This window comes from Podarcis tiliguerta (assembly GCF_965153285.1).
Source record: "Podarcis tiliguerta genome assembly, chromosome: 7".
Lineage (NCBI taxonomy): Eukaryota > Metazoa > Chordata > Lepidosauria > Squamata > Lacertidae > Podarcis > Podarcis tiliguerta.
The window spans coordinates 69,716,401-69,725,673 of NC_139540.1; the positions used below are offsets into that span (position 1 = coordinate 69,716,401).

The window sequence follows — 9,273 nt, forward strand, 5'->3', positions numbered from 1 at the left end:
CCATTGGCTTATGCCCCAGCTGAAATGTGTTCGTCAATTCTGATAATGCTTCTTGTTTGTCTGTATGGAGGAAAGGGGTGTGTTTGTGTATGTGTAGAAAGTAGATCACTGAACATAAGTAAAAATTTGCTCTGGCTACTTTTGCCTCCAGCCCCACCCAGCTCTGGAAAGTTTTCCAGACAAGAACACAGCCGTCACGCTAAAAAGGTTCCCCACCCCGATGTATGAGAACGGCTATTTGAATGGTGGTTTGAATGATGTGAAGAACAACTCTTAAGATTTCTTTTCCTAGCATAGAATGTCTCAGAAGTTCACTCGTACCATGAAATTGTGGGTAGCACATGATGTGATCCCCCCCGCACCGGAATTGCAAAAACTGCAGGAGGGCAGATTCAAATTAATACTGAAAGAGGCCTTGAAAAAAAACACAAACTCGAAGCACCTGGCTATCAGTGAAATAAATTCTGTGTCGATATCCAGTGGTGACTGTCCACTGACAAAAGGGAATTCATAAGAAGGACAAGGAGGGCAGCAATTTTCAGTGACCCTCTCTTCCTTCAGAGCCTCATCCTGACCTCCAATCTGTTCCAGAAAGTTGGAAAATTTCCTTCCAGGCATTAAGAATTGGTTGCCTTGCATTGCACAGAAGAACCATCAAATATGAGGTGGAGAGTAAGCTCTAGAATCACTGAGAAGGCCTAAGACTACCAAAGCAATTTTGACCTTGGTGCAGTAGGCTAGGTTCCACAAACACATGCCCCTCTCTATCCTTCATCAAGGGAATCAGAGTTCAAGGACACATTTGAATTTGGCAGAAACACTCAAGGAGAGTGCATGCCAGGGCTTGGGAAGAGTGTGGTCTGGGAAGAGGGGTTGTGGCCTGGGGAAAATGGCAAGAGCCAGATAGGGAGCCCTGGAGGGGCACATAGAGCTTCTAAGCCCAAGGCACCTCACACCTGCTAGTAATTATGCTAAAGCGTGTCCTCCCTAAAAGAGGGCATGTGTTGCAGTAACACCTGGAGACTGACCTCCTGGTTGTGGGTGGGTATATTGGACAACTACAACACCCGATTGGTAGGTCCCTCGTTGCTGGGTTTAATCTGGTCAATGGGGAGCTGTCTAACGGACCAAGGGACGTATATATACCTATGCACATGGCCCAGAGTTTCCTCTTTTGGCTCGTGCATCGGAACACCTACCCACCTCTCCCTATATTTAGAGCATTTTGTGCTTGACCTTGCTATGCCGCCGTGTGTCGTCTGTCGTTGGGACAGGGAACCGGAAGGAATTTTCCCCACTTGGCTGATTGGCTGTTGCCCTTTGGGTTTCACCTGCCGCATAGCAAATCATCACAACTTGTATCATCCACAAGGTTGCAGATAGGCACTGGTTCAGGTGATAGAGATGGGAGAACTGTCTCGCTATCCCTATGTGAAGGGTATTCCGTTAAAGGAATCCAGGGACTCAACTTGGTTTGGTCAACCCCCAAGAGGGGGTTGTGCCCATGCCTGAGTCCAGGGGAGGATCTGGGGAGTGGACATAGTCTGTTCCTGGGCTTTCCACCTACCTCAGGTGTTCACCCTTGGCTGACCTATGATAGAGCTCTGGGTCAGCGCTACCTGCAAGGGTGCAGGGAGCTAGTCAAACCAGAGCCTATGCACCACTCACTTTCTGTAATCAATAAAGTTGTGGCCTAAATTCTGCCAAAAACCCAAAACTAAAATCTGAGTCAAATGTGTGTTTATTTAGGGGGGAGGTCTCTGGATCTGAACATGCAAAACATGCTGATGTGACTTCTAGTGGTGGCTGTGTCTCAGCTTTTCTGTCAGGGCTCCAAGAAGGTTAAATCAGGATGCACCTGGGATGACCAGATTATGCAGGAGATAATGGCATATTGCATTATCCAGGCATCTTGCACGGGTATGCATAACTGGTAAGAATTTCTCATTTATCCATGTAAATTGAGGTAAGCAGATACAAATTGCAATGTTGCCCTTGGCGTATCAGGGCCATTTACAGGCAACATGGATATTTCTGGAGATAAAGGTACGCAGCTTAGAATGATCTCAGTATGATGACATCTAGTCAGAAAAGACCTTTACAAGAAAGTATAAACTTTTCACAGCTCCTATAAACCAATACTTATCATTACCTGTCTTGGAGACCAGCCTTCACAGTGTCCAGACTCAGTCCTACTGTTGACTCTCACTTTGCCAAGTCTTGCAGTTTGTCCAGTTTGTGACATCATTCATGCCATCAGAATGTGATGTTTATATTCACCTCAGGCTATCTCCATGCCAACTACATTTGAATCATAGAATTACAGAGCTGGAAGGGAAGGCCTCGGGTCATCTAGGCCAAGCCCCTGTAATGCAGGAATCTCAACTAAAGCATCCATGACAGATGGCCATCCAACCGCTACTCATAAACCTCCAAGAAAGGAGAGTCCACCACCTTCCAGGGGAGTCCATTCCACTGTCTAACTGCTCTTACTGTCAGAAAGTTTTTCCTGATGTTTAGTCCGAATCTCCTTTCTTGTAATTTGAATCCATTGGTTTGGGTCTTACCCTCCAGTGCAGGGGAAATCAAGCTTGCTCCATCTTCCATGTGATAGCCCTTTAGGTAGGTGAAGATGGCTATCTTGATCTCCTCTTTCCTGGGTTAAACATACCCAGATCCCTCAACTGATCTATGGGTATAGGGTGGTATACATTTTTATGAAGGAGGAGGAGCGAGCCAGGAGTCAGATTAGAAGGCTGAATTTGGCTCCTCAGGCATGAGGTTCCTCTCCCCAGTTTAATGTCTGCCTTCATGTCTGCTGTGGAATTTATCAGTGTGAAAGACCTGGATAAAGCTATCCCAGGACTGAGCGGATTGCAGAAGCAGTAAAGTTATTTTCATTCATTTTATTGTCTGTTTCATAAAAAATGAGGTTTATAAATTACATGCCAAAAGGATAATGGAACAGGTTGACCTTTTTGGTAATTCTGCATTGCAATTAGATTGATATCCCCTTCTCATACAACCTGGAAAAAGTGAAGATCCAGTGAGAGAAAAATTCATTATGACAGTTCAGAAAGTTGGGAGTAAAACAGAGAACGTGATGGGCTCTGTGGAACACCAAGGAAGGGACTGTAACAAGAACATAAAACCACAGAAAAACAATACAGTAAGGGAAAAATGGGCTGCATTGTACCCGCCCTATCCTATACATCTTGAAAAGCATTTAAAAACATCTCAGTTCAAAAGTAATCAAAAAGACAAGCTTCGCTGGCATTCCGTAAGCAACTTTCCATCACTTTGTCTTTAAAATTGCATTAATAATATGATTTAATTCAGTTGCGTCTGCTTTCTGGAATAGTCTGTGGGTAGTTTAATTACAAAGCATGGCTTTAATTAATCTTTCTTCTGTCTTGTTCTATTGCCCTGCCCACTCGTTCCAAACTAATGGAAGATGATCTATGATATGGCCTCAAACATATATACTCTTCAAGCTGTCAGGCTAAAGTGTTGTGATCCTTGGATTTCACATAGCAAAAAATGGTTACAGCTTTACTTCAGAGATGTGACTTTTATGCACACACAACATTAATGAAACTGATAGAAGAAGAGGAAAATTCTATAGCCTGATACTGATTACAAACCTGGGTGCTTATGTAAATGAAGGGGTTTGAAACCTCCTGCTATTCGGAACCTCTCAAAAATAGATATTTTTGTGAGGGTTTTTTCTATTTAAAACATCTTTTTTGTAAAAAAAAGAATTGTTTACAGTATCTAAACATGTATTAGGCTAGTTTTGATAAGCACAAATATAAGAAATACTGGGTTGTAAGATCTGGTGATAATAATAGATGTATATGTATCTCGGCCTCACATTGAGCTCCTGTATGCCCCAGCCAGCAAGGTAAATATAGTCAGAGATTATGGGAGTTGTAGTCCAAAAACATGCGCAGGGAACCACACTGGTTCACACAAAGCACTATGGGCAGCTGTGATGGCAACTGCATGATGAAAGGGGGAGCAGAATTGAAAACATCCCATTCTTGGCCTTCAGATACAAATTTGCCTGGGCATTTTGCCACTTGGCTACGGAAATGCTTATTGCCACAACTAGTCTTTGGGGAGGAAAAACACACTTAATAATGGAATTTATTGAGTTGTGTCTTGCATAATTACATGTGTAATTTTGAAGATATGGCAATTTAATAACAAATTGGCTACGGGTGCCATTCTTTTTGTAAAACAAGATCTGTAGGTACATCCTAAGTGGCACAGTGATAGATCTGATGCCAAAAGTAATTAGTGAGTAAAATGTGCTCAGAGCATGTTTGTGTGATCACATGGAGGGGCAAGCACAGCTTGCAGTGGGCTGCCCATATCTCAAAACTGGAGCACAGCCTGGCAAGACATGGTTCCCCTGGTGTGTTAAGTCTGAAAGCTGGGCAAAAAATAAATTTTAAAAAATTGCTCACCCGGAATGACATTGATCTTATCCTGGTGGTGATTTCCAACCTTGAGAAACTGTGTACAGCGCAAGCCAACCTCAAAATAATATGGTCAGAACTCCTGCTGTGGCAACAGTGACGAGGCGTTGAAAGAACCAGCCCACATCAATCACACTCTCTGGAAAGAGAACAAAGTGTTGTGGCGAGTGATGGAGTGCTTAGGTGGCCGGGTCATTCTGTACCCAGGCAGGCTGTTTGACAAAAGAGACTTTAACAGGCCTGACGGCGTACATTTGTCTCCGGGGGGAAACGAGAGCTGACTACTTGATGTGCATGGGGAGAAAGGAGGATTGGAGGATTGGTTGCAGCCAGTGGCGTGTGGTCAGTTGACATGGGGGACTAGGCTAGTCCCAGAGGTCCAAGAGCCCTCCCACCACCTTCCCAAAGTCCGTGCAGGTTTGGGAAGTAGGCAGCAGGGCTCCAGCATCCTGTCAGCATGATGTTTGGGTTACTCCTTCAGAGAAGCTGAGTATAGCAAGTTTAAACTGGTTCTGTTATCTCTTCTGTCAAGGTTATGCTGACTATAAAAGTAAGGCCAGAAGGAGGCTGGGTTTCACTTTCTCTTTCTATCCTTTTTCATTCTGGTGTGGTGTTCTGTATACAGTGGTACCTTGGTTTACGAACTTAATCCATTCCTGAAGTCCGTTCTTAAACCACAGCGCACTTAAACCGAGGCACGCTTTCCCTAATGAGGCCTCCCACCGCCAGTGCCCTTCCAGTGTTTGGCTTCCGTTCATATACCGAGGTAAAGTTTGCAAACCGGAACACTACTTCCAGTTTTACGGAGTTCGTAAACTGAATAGTTCATAAACAGGACTGTTCGTAAACTGAGGTACCACTGTATAGAGTTAAAGTTTAGACTTATTGTAAGTTTAAGTCTGCTGCAACTGGATTTCTTATGGACTGTGCCAATCCTGAATGTATTGGATTTGTGACCATTATGCTCATTTGCCTTCAGTAGCAGTAAAGCTCTGCTGGATGAAATATAACTGGCTCTGGTCTATTTTGGGGGGAATCCTGCAACGTGTTTAAGTTTCTACTCTGCTAACTATACAATGGAATCTACTCTGGATCAATATTGAGTAGAATTTCAATGACAGACACCTCCTTCCCAAAGCCTGGGAAGCTTCTGCTCAGCTGAGAGAGGGAGGTGTGTGGCGTTGTGATGTCATGCACGCAAGGTCGCCCCTTCCCTATAACACTCACAAGCTGGCTGTATTCTTCTACAAAAAGGGGGGGGGGGAATCATCACAAGCCACTGCTTAGCAGCTATAGGTTGGTTGGCTGGAGAGCCTGCAAGAGATGGATAAGGCATTGGATGAAATCCTTAGTCCAATCCCAGGTTCAGGGCAAATTGGTGCATCACTCCAACCTCAAGCAGGTATGATCTCAGGGTACCCCAATAGAGGGGTCTGAGTGGAAGCCTTTGTCCAGAAACCAAGTGTGGTGCAAATGGGCCCTAGAGCTTCCAGCAGCAGTCTGAGCTGGACCACCTTAGTTGACCTGCATCTTGAGGTGGTCCATATCCCAGGCATGACCCTGTCCTAACTTCAGCCTTCTGCCAGGAGACTGATCATCAATACATACCCAGTGCCTGAGCCAAAGCCCACCAACATCTGTAATCAAGAATGTTGTGGGCCAATTTTCAAACCCCAGAAATAAGTTGTGTCAAGTTTGCTCCATCTTGCATTGCTTAATGTCTTTGCTTGTGGGGGTGGGATGAAGGCACTAGGTGTGGGTCTGCAAATAGCATTCTGTGCACCTGTGATTGTGACTGCATGATGAAAGGGCGGGGGGGAACAGAAAACATCCCAGTCTTGGCCTTCAAATACAAATTAGCCTGGGCATTTTGCCACTTGGCGATGAAAACGCTTATTGCCACAACAAGTCTTAGGGGAGGGAAAGCATACTTAATAATGAAATTTATTGAGTTGTGTCTTGCATAATTATATATGTAATTCTGAAGATAAGGCAATTTAATAACAAATTGGCTACGGGTACTGTTCTTTTTATAAAACAACAAGATCTGTAGGTACATCCTAAGTGGCACAGTGATAGATCTGATGCCAAAAGTAATTAGTGAGTAAAATGTGCTCAAAAGCATGTTTGTGTATGTGTGTGTTGAGGGGGATATTGTCAAGCCATGAAAACAAACTTATGTTGTTTGATTGAACACTGACATGAACAGCCTTCCTTTAAAGTGAGCTGGGTAAAACAAAATGGAAAGATGAAGCCAATCTCCATTAATCTCCTCATGTGGAAAATCCATCATTATTCTTTATAAAATTGATCAATTGCGGAAAAGAACATTCTTCTTTAAAGGGAGGTAGAAGACCCGTCCCCCAAACCCCAAGTTTGCTAGGCTACAATCCTGACACCTCTTTTAACTAATTAATTCCATTTATGAATTGCTTCCCATAAAACATCACCAAGTGATTTCACGAAAAGAAAAAGAAAAGCCCTCACACACATCAGTAATAAAAACATTTAAGGACAATTCCAAATAAACAACAAAGAACACAATCTTACAATAATCTGATGCATTACAAAAACTCATAATAAAACTTAACTTTAAAATGAATGATTTATATCAAATAAATTAATACTTGGTTCACATGTGGTTCACATCTAGGAATAGTAAATGGGTGTGGTATCACCTCTGCAATTGTGAAAGATGAGGAAATGAAAAAATGAATAGAAGGGTTTCGTTTCCCTCCTCCATTTAAGAAAAAAAAAATTGGCTCAGCTTTTGTTTCACATGACTCTAAGTTGGTGACAAGTTTGACACCAAAAATCTTCAGGTTCGGTGGCATTGGGTGTGGGGTTTTTTTTTTTTTTGGGGGGGTGCCTCATATCCATAACTATTTTAGATATCAATTACTCATCTGAATAGTCCTCAGTATACTCTGAAGATATCAGACAGGCATTTCCAAGACTAAATATCAAGGACCATGCCAGTAACTCACTGCAGAAGAAATTGCCTTTGAACATATGACAAGTAGCATTTCCTTACAGCCAGCCCATTCATCTTGAACTAGAATGATTCTTAATTCCCTTTTAGTCCACACACTGCAGTCTTGAGACTATTGACCAGTTTGATAATTACTTCCAGCTGCTCTGCATTTGGTTTGTTTTAATTGAGTCCCCTGTCCTGTACCAACTAAATTGAAACCATTGATCCTTTTTTAAACACATCAAAAGTCTTAAGGAGATAGAAAAGTTCAGTCACTCTTCCTTGGGTTGTGTTCCAGTTTCGGAATAAGCGAACAAACTCCATCCGCCTCAGACAGTTGATTTTGGTTGACATGAAAGGGCAACAATTTGTTATTTATTGTGATGGTATATTTACTGATTGGTGGGAAGGCACTTACTGGATTTTCAACCACGGGTGCAAAATTGGTGGCCGTCTTAGCTTGGGGGAGGGGGAGGGAATGACAACACTTGCTGCTGTGTCTCAGGCAGCAAAATTTCTCAGTCTTGGCCCTTTGGGGACTCTTATTCAAATTGGATTTCCATTGTGAAAATGCCATATGGACCTGCGCAGATGTGGTCCTGATCTTCCACTATGCATAGCCTAGAGCAGGCATCTGGTTCCACTGGGAATTGTAGTCCCAAAACAGCTGGAGGGCCAAGTTTGGCCATGCCTGGCCTAGAGCAAAACATCTGTGGAATCAGATTCTTATTTATATTGTATAGATCTAATATCAGCTGAGGAAGCCCTACGGGGTGAAACAAGGGGAAACCTTGTTCTGCCCAAGTTAGCAGTTTATACCTGCACCAGCCAGCTTGTGCCAGCAGTCAACTAAGCCCAGGGCCTTTTCAGTGCTGGCCCCAACTTGGTGGAACACTCTGTCACAAGAGACTAGGGCCCTGTGGGACTTGACATCTTTCCGCAGGGCCTGCAAGACAGAGCTGTTCTGCCTGGCCTTTGGTTTGGACTCAGTGTGACCCTTATGTTTCCCTCCCCTTATGGTTTTGATTTATGGACTACTATTAAAATGAGGCTGCATTTTAAATTGTTTTTTAACCTGTATTTTAATAAATTTGCCCCCCCCCCCATTATGTTTTATTGTAATTTTATTGGTGTTAGCTGCCCTGAGCCTGGCTCTGGCCAGAGAGGGAGGGGTATAAATAAAATTATTATTATTATTATTATTATTATTATTATTATTATTATTATTATTACAATAAGAAACAATAAGAAAAGATAAGAAGAAATATATTAATATTGGAATTAGTCTCATAGGTTATAAACCGTACATATGAATTGTATATGTTGCACATACTGGGCTAGACCTTTACATTAAGAAATAACCAATAAAATGTTACAGTTGTGCTTTGTGTATTGTGATAACTACAACTTCCAGCATCCCCATCATGCATGGCTATTTGATGGGGATGATGGGAGCTGTAGTTCAGAAGCATTTAGAGGGCCAAAAGTTTTCCACACCTGGCCTAGAGTTACAGCCACATAGTGCTAGTGTGTCAAGGACTGCTAATTTTCTCGGGTTTGAGGAATACCAGATCTTATCACTTGGGGGCATATTCAAGCAAAATATTAACTCAAGTAGTAAAGTTGTATTACTTCGCAATATTCAAACCAAAGTTGATAACCACGTTCAAACACCACAAGTCAATAAAGAAGAGGGCATTACTTCCTGTCCATTGGGAAATGTATATTGATAGGAGTGAGAGGAAGATGATTCTTCCATTTTGGGATTGTATGTGTGTGATCATGAAGCTTGTATTCCATTTTCCATTTCCCCCC

General features: G+C 42.7%; 1 protein-coding gene across 19 annotated transcripts in view; it reads right to left on the reverse strand.

Moving 5' to 3' along the window:
- LOC310681635 (uncharacterized protein) overlaps nt 1-2,213 on the reverse strand; it is a 192,608-nt gene extending 190,395 nt beyond the window's left edge. For 18 of the 19 annotated variants that reach the window (XR_014513417.1, XR_014513418.1, XR_014513419.1 and 15 more), the window contains exon 1: nt 2,153-2,209. The gene's annotated coding sequence lies outside the window, so the exon portion shown is untranslated. Of the gene's footprint in view, nt 1-2,152 lie in introns of all 19 variants that reach the window. The other variant, XR_014513432.1, reaches the window with a different exon arrangement.
- Nucleotides 2,214-9,273: the final 7,060 nt, after the last annotated feature.